Source organism: Odocoileus virginianus, chromosome 22 (genome assembly GCF_023699985.2).
Source record: "Odocoileus virginianus isolate 20LAN1187 ecotype Illinois chromosome 22, Ovbor_1.2, whole genome shotgun sequence".
Lineage (NCBI taxonomy): Eukaryota > Metazoa > Chordata > Mammalia > Artiodactyla > Cervidae > Odocoileus > Odocoileus virginianus.
In genome coordinates, this window is record NC_069695.1 from 670,176 (window position 1) to 685,750 (window position 15,575).

Below are 15,575 nucleotides of genomic sequence, written 5' to 3' on the forward strand. Positions count from 1 at the left end.
CTCTCTAGTCTGTGACGCCATAAGGCCATGCCTTAGTGGTCACTGGTTCTCTCCTCTGTACATCATCTCATCCTAACCCAGCTATTCATGTCCCACAGCCAGTGACTTCTAAAGGGACCAGGACTGAAGGCCATCCACACTTCTCAGAACTATGAATGAGGGTAGAGATTGAAGCCATGTGGCTTTTGACACACTTTGACCCAGGAAACCTGAAGTCCAGGGTCAGGTGCTGGCAGCAGCATTTGCTTGGCACATTCTTCAGTGCTTATAGGGTGTCTCTTTTCCAGGTTCATCCCTAATTCGTTCTGCCCAAACCCCCTGAATAACCTATCCGATCCCACACCTGATGAAAAGCATAACTTCGTGGTTCCATACTGCTTCAAGTTGTAGAGATGTTTCCAGTGACTCGTGGTCACTGAGGAGACGTCTTGCTTCTGGATTTACGATACTTCTCACCATGAAGGATATTGAGAACACTCTTTGTATCAGTTTCCCCCTATGGAATATTGTAAAAACCCAGGGGCGGGTACTTGTGAGTAAGACATCAGTGTGATAAGCTCCACTGCACTTCACAAAGTCATACAAAGGTTCCGCAAGCCATAGTTTGACAAGAGACAATGAAATGCGAGTGAGGATACATTACGGTAAGAGGCTCAGCAAGGCTGTTACTTCAGGCACGCTCCTCGGTGGGCTGTGAGCTTACTGCACAAGACCATTTCTTTATCAGCATGTGACGTCTGACATCCTCTTCTGGACGGCAGAAGCCATAGGGTCCAGTGACGCTTCCTTCCTTTTGACAAGACAGCTGCCCCAAAGACAGCTGCCTAGGATGCCACTTTAAGTTCTGTGATACATGCTTGAACCACCTCTGACAACTGCCTTCATGATTTACAAGAATGACAAATACAGAAGTATGGACTTCAATAAGTGCTGAAGTCTTTCAAGCACCAGGGTAGCAGTAAGTTTAGAAAGCAGATGCTGAGGAGTGTTTTAAGTCTTTAGCTGATTGTTGTCTGGAAAGGTGGGCACAAAGAAGTACTGCCTAAGAATAGGAAGTCACCAGACTTGAGTTGCAAAGTGGAAGTTATCTTCCACTAAATCTGAGTCACAAATGGGCTGCGTCCAGTGCTCTCAGGCAGAATGGTTTAAAGCTTTTCAGCATCATTTTGGCATTGAAATAATAAAGGCAGAGAAAGCCATTTGAAAATCAGTTTGGTTTTATGAAATACCTAACAAGATCATCATTAAGACAAAAGATCATCCAACAAGATACTTGTGATCAGAAGAAAGCACAATCTTTAATGATATACTCAGCTAAAATAACTTGACCATTAGAATTTCCTAAATTTGTGGAAATCCACAGTCCTGTTTTCACACTAGTACTTTCAGCCTGGAGGTCTAGGTTTTAATTCTCTAACTTACAAAATAGATGAACTTAGCATGTGTCTGAATGTCTGAAATTCCAATACCAATCTTTCTTCTAAAGACATCTTTAAAAACCCTAAAAACCTTGTTTTCCCTATTAAAGTTGACGCACAGCAATTTACACTCTTTGAAGGAAGCAACATCATAGATAATAGAAAAAACCAAATAATTTTTAAAGTGATGTATTTTGTTCTTGAAAGGTGTTTTAGGTATTTGCATTTAAATAACCACACATCTTAAGCTCTAGGAAAAAAAAAACATTTCAAAGATAAGAGTGTACTCCTACATGCTGAAAGGGTGAGGAGCAGGACAGATTTTGTAACTTTGGACTGACTCAGGTTCAAAGTCCTAAGGCTGGGATTCCTAGCTGTGTGAGCCTGGAGAAGCTATGTCCCTTCTCTGCGATTCAGTTTCCTTGGTTACAAAGTGGTGATGACACCAGTTCCTGTTTCATGAAGCTCAAGTCAGGAATCAATGGGATAATGCTGGTGATATGCTTTACGTAAAGCTTGGCACACAGGAAGTGATTCTTATTCTGTGTGGCATGTGGTAAAATTCTCCTGCTTATTCTATTCTGTTTACTCCAGTGACCCTGAATATGTGAATTAGAGAAAATATGGTGTGCATGCATGCTTTTTGTGACCCCATGGACTGTATAGCCCAGCAGGTTCCTCTGTCCATGGGATCCTCCAGGCAAGAATACTGGAGTGGGTTGCCATGTCCTCCTCCAGGGTATCTTCCCGACCCAGGTAGAGACCAGGGATGTTGCTAAATGTCCTAAAATGCACAAGACAGCTCCTTTTCACTCCTCTAATAAAGAACTACTTTTGAACTGTGGTGTAGAGTAGACTCTTGGGAGTTGTTTGGACTGCACGGAGGTCAATCCTGAAGGAAATAAGTCCTGAATGTCATTGGAAGGAGTGATGCTGAAGCTGAAACTCCAATACTTTGGCCGCCTGATGTGAAGAACTGACTCATTGGAAAAGACCCTGATGCTGGGAAAGACTGAAGGCAGGAGGAGAAGGGGATGACAGAGGATGAGATGATTGGATGGCATCACTGACTTGATGGACATGAATTTGACCAGGTTCTTGGAGACAGTGAGGGACAGGGAAGGTTGGCATGCTCCATGGCGTGCTTTGTCCGACTCTCACAAAGAGCCTGACACGACTGAGCGGCTGAACAACGAATAAAGAATTAAGAATGATCTGGCCCAACATGCCATTAGTACCAAGGATAAGAACCCTGCTGTAGAGGAGACAGCATAACTGCATGACTAGAACCCCAAACTTGGGAGCCAGAGACTCCTGGGTTTGAAATCTGCCTAGGTGACCAGTTAATCCTATGCCTTGGATTCTGTATCTATAAAAGGAAGATGATAACTATACTGCCTTCACCAAGAGGATTAATGAGGTCCGGATCTGAGGCACTCAGCACAGTGCCTGGCTCAGAGGCAAGGACTAAATGAATGGTGGTTGTTTTCATGGCCCTTTCTACTTCCTCTCTGAATGCCACGCATTTTAATTGACACATGCGCATAATGTGAAAGTGTGAGCCGCCCAGTGGTGTCCAGGTCTTTGTGACCCCGTGGACTGTAGCCTGCCAGGTTCCTCTGTCCATGGGATTTTCCGGGCAACAATACTGGAGTGGGGTGCCATTCCCTTCTCCGGGGGATCTTCCTGACCCAGTGATTGAGCCCCAGGTCTCCTGCATTGCAGGCAGATTCTTTACTGTCTGAGCCACAAACTCAGCACAGTGCCTGGCACAGAGGCAAGCACTAAATGAATGGTGATTGTTTTCACGGCCCTTTCTACGTTCTCTCTGAATGCGTTTTAATTGACACAGGCGCACTGCATAGATGTGTCTAAAGAAATGGACGGCACTTCTATATCATGAAGAAATCTGTTGTTTTTCTGTATTTGAAGAAAGAAGCCTCAGCATTTGACCTCAGATACTCATCAGCCCTGTGAGTCAGATGATCACCTCTGTGCTTAGCTGCCTGAAGTCTTCCACTGAGGTGCTGAACTGCCAAATGCATTAATTTTTTAATGACTACTCAAGGATTTTATTTCCAAATATGAGTATGCCTCATATTTTTAGACTGAAAAATGTTCCCAATATTATTGAGAGGAGAACATAGGCTATGGATAAAGGTAGATACCATTATAATACTTCAAAACTATACTATTAATGAAGAGGTACTTTGACTGCTAAATTTGCTTTAAATACAATTTGTAGTGAGATTGTGCTCAGTCGTTCAGTCCTGTCTGACTGTTTTGCAACCCCATGGACTGTAGCCCACCAGGCTCCTCTGTCCATGGAATTTTCTCGACAAGAATACTGGGGCGAGTTGTCATTTCCTACTCTAGAGGTTGCAGGAATTGAACCCATGTTTCTTGTATCTCCTGCATTCTTTATCACGGCACCACCTGGGAAGCCAAGCAGTGAGATTAATGATAGCATAAATCTTATTTCATACTTATTTAGAAGATGAGCATCCTTGGGAGTTCTTGCCAGTTTGTGCGAAAAGTATGGCACAGATTTAGAGTCTTATTCAATGTCCAAAAAAAGCTTACAAGACACATGCTCTCCAGCGTGGCTTCTTCTCTCAATGATGTAATGATGATGCCTTTGCAATTCATACTTCCGATGAGGCCTTGGGTGTAAGGGATCAAGAAATTTGAAAAAGAGATATTGAAACTTGCCTTGTTTCTTAACAATACAAGCAAAATGAAGGAAACCTTTGGGTGTGTGTAAGGGTGGGCACTGAAATAGCTAGAATGTTCAGCTGGTTCCCCCCAACCCCCGCCAAAGTTAAAAGGTACTAAGTAGGTGATACTGTGCATTCTACATGTCTACTCAAAACATTTGCATGGAAAAGGATCTTAGATGCAAAAACTTAGTGTTCACTTCCATCTGTTTTGGGTGCTATTGATAATAATCTTTCTTATCAGAGTGCTGAGAATATTTCAAATTAAAAAAACACATACTTGGTTTCCTTCAGAGATTACATCTAAATGAAACTCCTTCAACCAATTTCTAATTAAATGTGCTAAATAAAATTACTTCTTGTTGGTTTTTACAAACAGATTATGCTAAGTTCATTGATTATTCATAATATGTGCACATTAACCCCACATTAGGAATTGATAGGGGTTCAAAGTCACTAGCTTTATAAAATGAAAAAAAGGAATAATGAATATGATATGAAATGCACATAATTCCATCAGAAAAATACTATGTTACAATATCTTTAACCACAAATTTTTATAAATACATCTAAAATACTTAATGTTCAGCTGTACTCTTAAAGCGTGCACTCAACAATTTCTATCAGCTGCTATCTAATAAACTCTGCTTTGATTTACTGGTGAAAAGTGGAAACCAAGGTTGGGTTCCATCCAAAAATACCAGCTAGAGAACAAACAAGCTGCACGGCCCATCTCCCCATCCTATTCTGACCGCAACTTTAGCACCGGTCTTGGTAAAAGGCTGCCTCTGGGAACAAGAGGTAATTGAATCTTCCTGTTAATTCTAGCCTGGTTTTCTCTTGACTATTAGCTCCCAATTATGCCAACGAATTACACTATGTACTTTTCTCCAGGAAAACCCTGAGACCACCTTGTTCATTCAGCGAAGGTCAGACATCAGAGAAAAACAAACAGAAAAGAGTCTGATGATATTCCGATAGACACTTAAGTTCCTTGTGGCGCCTGTTTTTCGTTTTGTGGAAAGTCAACAGATCCTGTGCTGGTCATCAGTCAGGGCCAGGGCAGGGAAGTGGAAGTGTGCTGGGCAGAGGTGATCTCATTGCAGGTTCTGGTCCTCCTGCGTGGAGCTGAAGCCCGCGGCAGTCGCATGGTCGGGTCTGACCATTCGGCTGTATGTCAAACAAACTTCTATGACAACCAAGGGGAGCCACTGCCAGGGAATGAAATTATTGTATTAACTACCCTTTAGCTAGCTGCCACGGCAGCCTTTTAGTCATAACCGGCCAGGACGTCGGTACCTCAAAGACAGACTCTGTGTGATGACTTCTTGTGAGTAATAACCATTTGGTAAAGTGTCATCTTTATTACAGAGCAACTGAGAACAGAGCGGCTTTATCATGAAGAGATAATATGCATTTTCACAACTTAGGTGCACGTAAACACATCTAATATTCAGGTAAAACTAAAATAAAAGGAAAGCCTTTACATTTTCCCTCTTTTTTTTTTTTTCAACTTCCCTCGTACCCAGACCAGAATATTGCCTATAATTGTGACTATTGGTCACAAGCCTATCTCGCCAGTTTAGAGGAAGAATTTGAAGTAACAAAGAACAATCAGGTTTTTTACTTACTATAAACTCATCTATCTTGGAAATTCCATTATTCAATTTTATTTTCCTTATAAAAATGAAATAAATACCTATTTATTGAGAATCTACCATGTATAAGATTGCAGTTAGGGGCATAGCACTATAAAGAAATATCTCTTCCATATAAGATACCTCTTTACTCTTAACATGATAATGGCATTTGTTGGAATACATTTTTAACTTTTGATTAGATTGTCAAACATTCTTATAAATAGCAAAAATACTTCCATTTCAAGCAGTGTTGTACAAGTCTTTGACATTTGTATTTTGCATGGTTGGCCCTTCCTGTTTTGGAGGAGAAATGAGCTTACTTTGCATATATTTAAAAGATCTAACAGTTTATAGCTTCCCTTACTCTTTTATTGTAGTTATTCATTGATGTACTCCCATACCAAATGTTCACTCTTTTATGAGTCCTTAAACTTAAAAATATTACATATACCTTTAGGCAAATTGGACCATTTCTGTTTTGCATTGCACTTGAGTAATGCTTTGAGTTGAATATTCTTAGGGTTCTAAAATTAAGTTAATCCATATGTAATTAGGAATATTCTTAACTAGACAGTCCTGGTTAGCAGATTGGCAGATTACTCTGAAAACTATTTAGCAAACCATGAATAGCAATTCAATGAGAAAAGGCTAAATTTCTCTTTAAAATGGGTTGTTTCTATAATTTAATGTGGAAATATGATTTTCTATTTTTAATTGCTGTAGACAGTGCATTTTGTAAAGTAGAATTCTGCCTTCTGAAAACTCAATAGCTTTGTACCACTTCTGCTTCTTTAACACTTCAGTAAGTATTCTTCCTTTGCAGTCCTTTTTGATTCAGGATGGATAAAAGAAACTAAAGGTTAGGAAGGACAGTTCTGTACCTCTTAAGCAAATTGAGACAAAATGAGTATCTTGGAGAAACTAAGTATTTCTCTTTATGAGACTTTATGACCTTATGTGATTTATTATGCTTTCTTTATAGCATAGTGTTTTTATTCCCAGAACAATTATATTTAACACTGACACTTAAAAATGTTCCTTTTAAAAATTCAAATAATGAGAATTTGCTCCATATTCTATGTCAACACTGAGTTTCAAGGAGGGTTTGAACTAATGAATACATGGTTCTTCCTTTCCTGTGCCCCAGACGCTAAGTACTTAATGCTCTCCATTCCTTTACTCATTTCTTCACTGCAGAAGTCATTTCAGGAGGGATTTATGACAGTGCCATCTTTTAGTAAATAACAATAAGTCACAGTCCACTGCCTATAATAACTGTAGATGCTCAGTCACTTAAAAATCACCTTTATCACTTACGTTTGCTTTTTTTCCCATACTAAATTAGTATGAAAATACTGAAGAGGCCATTTCTTCAATTAAATGTGAAAGATTAATCACTAGGCAATTTGGTTCACAACAGAAAATATAATTAAATGTCAAAAATGGAATATTTACTTCTTAAACCGTATGTATCTGTGAAATATTTGTTGGAGAAGTGCAAAAATTTGGTGCTATTTGTGTGTATTTTGATTGGGCTGACACTAAGGTTTGCACATAACAAACCTATTAATTAATACTGGAGCTACCTAATGCATTCATTCCTACTGTGGTTTCCCACTCTGATTGTAGAAGATGAGAAACTTAGTCTATCACCAGAGTGGAGCCTGGAAGGGGAAACGGCCGCAGAGGATCTCGGACTGCCAGTGTTCGCAGGCAGGGTTCTGGGGAGATGAGTATACTTTAAAGAGAGAGACAGAGAAAAGCTAACCAGGGTTTCCCTAACACCCTCAGAGTAAAACAAGTGAAGATGAAAGTGGCGTGTTACTTCTGTTTCTCCTTTGCTCTTGTTTCACTTCTCTGCACTGCTGATCACACCACCACCAGCTCGGAATGAACAATTAACTGTCTAATTATTCTAGTCACACCAGCCCACAATGAAATCTTTATTCAGTGTTTACAGCAACCTTTGGCAGAGACTGTCTTGCTGTTTCTAAACTAAGAAGAACTGCCCTTTGGCTCCTCTCAGCATCAGCTGCCTTGGTTTCAGCCTTGGATGCCAATAATCAGACCTCTTTTTCTTCCAGAGTGGACACTCTTTTTAGGGTGAAAAGACCTATTCTCATCGCCCCCCACATATTCTGGCTGATTTATGTCCCAGCTACTGCAGCTCTTCCTTCCGTGTCTCTTTACATTTTTCCTCTCTCCATAGAACACCATCAGGCCGAAGCCCATTTTAAGTCCAAAAGTGTAAAAAAATGCTTAACCAAACAGTGCTCACTACTATGAGGGAAAGAAAAACACAGCTCCTGGCTTCTGAGTAGAGGGAAGTCAAGGAAATCCCTTCTGCTTTTCTAAACTGCTAATTTTCTAGCTCAAAAGGCATTCAAAAACTTCTCCACCAGGGAAAAACATACCCACTTTTCAGTGCCTCTCTTCATTACTTCCAACTATTTACTTGAATTTGCCAACAGCTGCACGTCTGAGATGCTTCAGAACTTGGGAGATATTTACAAATATATAAGGGACTGACAGAGTACATCTGAATCCTTTGCAAAGGCAAGGGAAACGATCATTGCAGTGAGAAGGCAGGGAGAGAGAAGTTAACAGCAATCCCAGAGCAGAGCAGGGCAGTGTCTTTGCCGAAGGGAGGAGGGCAGGGTAGCTCTCTGTGGAGCATGGAGCTCTGGTCCTGAATCTGTGAGCAGACAGCAGCCAGGGCTGGGTCGACTGCCCTACACTGCTCAACTGTTTTTTGCAGAACATTTCCCTGCTCCGCAAGGAGGATGGCATCTCTCTTCCTGCTTCAGTCTTCAAAGTCCATGCGGTGGCTCCGCTAACAACCCTTCCGTGCTCACTTTCAGCATTCCCATTGCCTTTCCTGGGAGAACTGGGTCATAAAATTTTACTGGGGAGAAAGGTAGAAGGGGGCGTTTCAGTAGTATAAACACTGATTAAACTCGCGGGCAACTCTCCCCAAATGAAAGATAATTTTTCTACAAGAATGTCAAGAATGCTAAGTCATTTTTATGTTTGTACTTTCCCTTTCCATTTTAATTTTACACTGCCACATGGCACGCATGCTAAAAATGTAGCTCCGTAACCTGCAGTGTAGCAAACTTTTCCCACAAAACGTTAAAACTGCGTATTTTATAGACTGTCTTTTCCCAGGATGCTTGCAGCATCTTGGGGATACAAAATTAGATCATCTCACCGTGACCGTCCTATTAGAAAGGCCCGGCGACTTGTGCATTGGCAAACAGGGAAAATCGGAAGCACTGGCGAGGGAAGGTCACAGCAAAGTCAACGGCAACAGCCTAAATAGACTCTGAGAGCTTGGTTCCAATTTCTGATACTTCCCGTTTGCTCTCCATTTGACTCTCTTTTCTCTGGCAGGAAGGGATGTGGCCAGCGAGGGGAGGCTTGACCTCATCTCCTGTTCTTGGCTTGACTCACACGCTGTTCTCCCACCCTCCTGCCCCGTCTTCTGCGTCATCAGCTGGCCAACTGCACCCAGGAGCGGCTGGGACCAGGGGCCAAGCCCCGGGGAGGCCACCGCAGGTGCCCTGTGGTGCCTCTGCTGTTGGGAGCTGGAGCCTGCCGCGGCCAGGTGACGTGCCCAGTGGGATGGCGAGGGTCACAACAAGACAAAAGTACATTTCCAAATTGTAGGAATACACCAAAAGAGACAGCCGAGTCCAGTATGGGTTAGAGATTGGCAATGCCTCCACTGTTCTGGAGCCAAAGGACGCTAGAGCCGATAGAAATATAACCCTCACCCAGAGCGCTGGTGCAAGCACATTGTGAAGTTGCGACTTTTTGCTGTTTCTGTTGTTCTTACGTAGCTACAGTTACTTTGCGGGGGGGCGGGGGGGGGGGAGGGGGTTGTGTGTGACCCTGACACCCCCACATATCTGAGGATAATTTTCTTTGATGGGGAGGAGCATCAAGAGATTAAGGGGATCAAAGGACATTTGGGGGCGGAAAGGGGCAGACTCAGTTTCCAGGCGACTTATAACAATCTGAAGACAAATCCTTCCTGGCATCCGTGCCAGTAACAACGGCATTAATAACAGCAGTACTCATGATGGCATAGGAAACTCCGAACCTGCTAGGAGACCAACCCCCCAGTGGTCTGATGCCAGCCCTGTTTACTCTCAGCCTGTCTTGGGGCGCGGGGGGCGAGGGCGCGGGGGGGGGGGGGGGGCGCGGGGGCGGCGCAAAAAGCAGCTCGGCGCTGCCTCCCGGCTGCCCTCCCGGTTCCATCCTCCAGCCCACCCCGAGGAGGATAGCCAGGTAGAGTTATGCTCCGGCGTAGGTCCAGCTTACAGTCTCCCTGTGTTGCTAAGGGCAAGCTGGAACTCCGCAAGAGCGTTTCCTCTGCACAGACGCAACTTTCACCCCATCTGGTCCTCCGCCGCCCCACCCCCGGTCTCCATCCACAGCAACTACAGGGGGCAAAGCCCAGACAACCCGCGCGCCATCCAGAGCGTCCCCGGGAGTGTGCGGGCCCGGGGAGCTGGCGGTGTCCGGCAGGTGGCGGGGAAGCGAGTCGCCGCCACGGTCTCCTCCCACGGCCGGACTCGGCGTGGGTGCCGCGCCGGGCGCTGACAGGGGCCGGCCGCGCGGCGCCCGAGCTTCCCTGGAGCCCAGGTCTCGGGTCCCCCGCCGGCGCGCATCTTCGAGCCGGGGACGTGGCCGACCGTCTCCGGCCCGCGGCTGCCGGGGAGAGGCGCCGCCGCCCGTGGGCAAGCGAGGGCGCAGCCATGGTCTGCGCCCCCGCGAGCGGCGCTCCTGGGTCTCAGGTCCCCACGGCCGGGCGCGCAGCCCGCCACACCGCGCTCCCGCTTGCAGAAAGCGGCTCCCCAGCGCGAAGGGAGCGCCCTCGTGTCCCCTGCCCCCAAAGTCCGAGCAAGTGCAGCTCCGACCCGCTGGCAGGGTGGCCGCGGCGGCGTGGAAAGCGCGGCGCGGGGCCGGAGCGCGCGCAGCGCCCGAGGGGGCTCCTGGGAGCGCGGACCCCGGCGCCCCGAGCAGCCCCGCACCCCCAGCCCCGGGACAAACGCGCGGCGCGCCCCCTCCCCCACGAGCTCCCCGCTTACCTGGCTCGGCCGGCGCCTGTCCGGGGCCGCTCGTCCAGACTCCTGGGGCCGGCGTCCGGCTCACATGGTGACTCCGCGCCCCGGGCGGCCGCTGTCCCGCTGGTCCCTTCGCCCCGGCTGGAGGCGCTGCCCCCGTCCCCCCACCCCCCGCCCCTCCGTCAGAAGTGGCACAGCGTCTCGCCCTTCGGCTGTTTGGCAAAGTCTCCGCGCGGGAGCCCGGAGTTGCGCTCGATGCCCGGCGCGCCCAGCCCGCCGAGGCCCTGCCCCGCCCGCCGCGGTGCCCGGCGCTGCGCCCGGCCGCGAGCAGAGGCCCCCGGCGCGGTCACCGGCCCCCGAGCGCGGCGCGAGGCCCGCGTCCCCTCCCTCGCGCCTTCCCCAGCCCGAGTGGCTGCCGCCTGCCTGTGCCACGGGTCCTCATTCCCCTGCTCATGAATATTCCGGCAGAGGCTAATGCAGTGCAAGCAAATTGAATGAGCCAATTGGTGCCAGGAATGTGCGCTCCTGCCTTCGTGGGAGCCGCCTGGAACCCCACCAGAAGAAAGCAATTAGCGTCCGGCTGGCACCCTGTGGTTTAGACCAGTGAGGGGCAAGATGGGTTAATTCTTTAAACGCAGTTTAGAGCCGCATTTGAATGCTTCAACTCCTCCGCTGGCTGACAGAGTAAGGAAGTGTTCGGAGGGACAGGAAAGGAGCAGGGACAGGGGGCGCTTCTGCCCCTGGACTCCCCCTGAGCTGGAAGCCACTGACTCTGCCCACATCGTGGATTCTGGAAGAGGCAGTTGGTGACAACAGCAGAAGACGGGCAGAACAGGACGGGAAAGGAGATGAGTCTCAGCCTGGATTCAACGCTGACCTTGAGGATGCTGAGGACGCTAGTCCTTTTCAGTAGGAGGGGTGAGGAGGCTTGGCAGACGGAGAGCAAGACCTCAGTCATCTACTATTAAGAGTTTCTCCAGGCCTTCCTTTGTCCTCAAAGCAAAAACGTTGAGTTTTAAGCGTCTGGATGAAGGAGAGGTGTAACAGAGGGGTCTAAAGGTCTCAAGTTTCAGAGGTGGAAGCTGAGACCGCCTCGGGTGAAGAGAGCTTCTCCACTCACACAGTGACTATGGCAAGCCCACTCCAGAAGGTAATTCCCAACAATGATCCAAGCTTCTCCGCCTGGGTGGCCAAACAGACAAGGTGGACAGGAGGGACAATCTCTCGTCCTGCCTCCTACCCCGGAAGGCCAGGCCCTTCACAGTCACTGATGACAATTTGGGTTTAGCCAGTGGGCAAGAAGGGATCTTTGTCCAGTTCTTTATCCAAATCTCTCTTTATAATCTTCAGGTGTTTTAGGGTTTCCTCCCGCATCACAGTTTTTAAATACAGAAAGCTCTTTTGATTGAATTGTTAGTCAATGATCTATGTGTATAAACAACTGATAAAACTATGTATATAAGTAACTGATACCACTCCCGTGTGTGCAAATAGAGAAAAATACCTGGCTATGGCATTGTGCGTATTTTAACAGGTTTAGGAAGGCCCGAAATTGGAGCTCACCGAAAGAAGAGGAATTATTAATGTTCGAGCAGCTAATGTTTCTCAAGAACTTAGTATGTGATGTGCATTAGACAAGATCTCTCATTTAATCTTCCCAGCTATTCTATTCAATATACACTATTATTTTCCTACTTTAGTAGATGAGGGAGGTGAGGCTCAGGTAGCAAAATCGTGTGTCCACATCACATAGGTCTTAAGTGGTGGAAACAAACTCTGATCCCAAGCAGCCTAACTAATGCATTGAGCCCTCAGTTCCTGGGCAGACCATACTGCTTCTTATCTGAAAATAGAGCTGGTTTCTTGATGTTTTGTTGAGGTGACTTGTCCTTGGTGATTAATTTCTTACTGAAATGTAGAGCAGGGAAAAGAGGGTTGTTTTTTTGTTTTTTTTTTTTTTTTAACGGTATGGCTATTTTTATGTGTCAACTTGATTGGGCCACAGGGTGCTCGACGACCTGGTCAGACGTGCTGGGTGTTTCTGTGAGGATGCTTTCGGATGAGAGTAACATTGAAATTGCTAGGCTGAGTAAAGCAGACTCTCATCCTCAGTGGGGGTGGGCCGCATTCAATCAGCTGAAGGCCTTAATAGAGCAAAATGCCTGGCCTTCGCCTGGGTAAGAGACAGTTCTTCCACTTGATGAGCTTGTAGCTGGGACATCATCTCTGCAGATTTTAGACTTGCCAGCCTCCATAACTGCATGAGTCATTTACTTATTACCTGTTGCTTGCTGGTTCTGGGTCTCTGGGGAATCCTGACTAATACAGATGGATATATTCAGTAAATACAATTATTTGTGAAATTCCCATGAATGTCTTTAAGTACTTCCATCTCTCAACACATTGACTAATACATAGTATACAGTAAACAAACATTTTTTACTTAAGATTTTCCAGATTTCTTATTAACAAGGGAGGAACAGTTATATATATGGATGAGATTTATTTGTTGTTGTTGTTCAGTTGCTTAGTTGTAGCCGACTCTTTGTGGCCCCGTGGACTGCAGCACACCAGGCTTCCCTGTCCTTCACCATCCCCCAGAGTTTGCTTAAACTCATGTCCATTGAGTTGGTGATGCCATCCAACTAGCTCATCCTCTGTTGTCCCCTTCTTCTCCTGCCTCAATCTTGTCCAGCATCAGGGTCTTTTCCATTGAGTCAGCTCTTCATTGATATGATGGCCAAGTATTGGAGCTTCAACTTTAGCATCAGTCCTTCCAATGAACATTCAGGATTGATTTCCTTTACAACTGACTAGTTTGATCTCCTTGCCATCCAAGGGACTCTCAAGAGTCTTCTCCAGCACCACAATTTGAAAGCATCAATTCTTTGGAGCTCAGCCTTCTTTATGGTCCATCTCTCACATCTGTACTATTGGAAAAGCCATAGCTTTGACTATATGGATGTTGGTTGGCAAAGTGATCTCTCTGCTTTTTAATATGCTGTCTAGGTTTGTTGAAGCTTTTCTTCCAGGGAGCAAGCGTAATTTAATTTCTTGACTGTAGTCACCATCTGTAGTGATTTTGGAGCCCAAGAAAATAAAGTCTGTTACTGTTTCCATTGTTTCCCCATCTATTTGCCATGAAGTGGTGGGACTGGACGCCACGATCTTTGTTTTTTGAATGTTGAGTTTTAAGCCAGCTCGTCCACTCTCCTCTTTCGCCTTCATCAAGAGGCTCTTTAATTCGTCTTCTGCTGTTAGAGTGGTGTCATTTGCATGTCTGAGGTTGTTGACATTTCTCCCGGCAATCTTGATTCCAGTTTGTGATTCATCCAGCTCAGCATTTCTCATGATGTACTCTGCATACAAGTTAAATAACCAGGGTGGCAATATATAGCCTTGATGTACTCCTGTTTCAAATTTCAGCCTTTTTTCTTAGATTTAAATAAAATTTTATCTTTGAGGAACTAAGTAGTGGACTATAGTGGATTAACTTAAAACAAGATTGGTAGATGTTATCTGAGGGGAAATTTTTATTATTCCAATTTTAGGGGTAAAAATGATCAGATTAGATCTCTGAATTCAATAGCCGTTGAGTATCTATTAAATGCAAGTCACATTTCTATTCAAATATTTTCTATTGAAGTTCACAGTTGAATCACTTAAAACAGTTGAGGATCTGCTATATTTTATTCTCTGAAACTTTGGGTAGTTTAAAACCCTTTGTCTTAAAAAAAAGTATATACTGTTTTATGCCTGTATTAAATATTTAAGTTTTTCCTCATCGCAATTCCTCCCTTACGAGGATCTCTGTTGGAGCCTTCTTTTACAGAGAATATCCTCTTAGGAGTTAGAGGCAAAATTTCACAGAGAAGTCTTCAGATGTTGGAATGTTTACTTGTATGAATATGTTACTATGATTTGGGGGCCCATCAAATGGCATTAGGGCGTGTGCTTTCCGTGTGTGCTCGGAACTTGAAGTGGACGCCATCATGGAAGGACCCCCGGAGCCCCAGGTGGGACACGGGCACTAAGTGAGGGGTGGGGTGAGGAGGGCGTGGCACCCGCCCCAGTGTTCCTGCCGGGAGAATCCCGCGGACAGAGCGGCCTGGTGGGCTGCAGCCCACGGGGTCACACAGCCCTGGGCTCAACTGAGCGACTAACCACACGCACACAGCGGGTGGGGCGATCTTGGACCAGCCATCCAGCTTTGGAGTGGACCCAGTTGGTGCCTCTGCAAGGTGGAAATAATAACACCATATATACTGGGTGCTTTGACACGTACAAATTGCTCTCCCACGTGCTACATCATGGGCTTCCCTGGCGGCTCAATGGTAGAGAATCTGCCTGCAATGCAGGAGATGCAAGAAACGTGAGTTCGATCCCTGCTTAGGGAAGATCCCTTGGAGAAGGAAGTGGCAAGCAACTCCACTATTCTTACTGGGAAAATCCCATGGACAGAGGAACCTGGCGGGATATAGTCCTTGGGGGTCACAAGAGTCGGACGTGACTTAGTGATTAAACCACCACCAAAACCATGCTCAATCTTTACATCCTCCTAGTAACCCTGTGAATTCAGGATTGTTATCTCTATTTAATCAACGAGGAATCTCAAGCACATGGAGATTCAGTAACACTCACAGCTTCTCCTAGGAACAAATAGAACAGGGACTTTAATCCAGTGACAAAGTCACCTTCTCAGTGAAGCTGTCTTTAATGTCTCCCTCT

The 15,575-nt window shown here is 45.7% G+C and overlaps 1 protein-coding gene across 3 annotated transcripts in view; it reads right to left on the bottom strand.

Moving 5' to 3' along the window:
* CDH20 (cadherin 20) overlaps positions 1 to 11,699 on the bottom strand; it is a 206,696-nt gene extending 194,997 nt beyond the window's left edge. For all 3 annotated transcript variants that reach the window (XM_070452434.1, XM_070452437.1, XM_070452440.1), the window contains exon 1: positions 10,872 to 11,699. The gene's annotated coding sequence lies outside the window, so the exon portion shown is untranslated. The remainder of the gene's footprint in view (positions 1 to 10,871) is intronic.
* Positions 11,700 to 15,575: the final 3,876 nt, after the last annotated feature.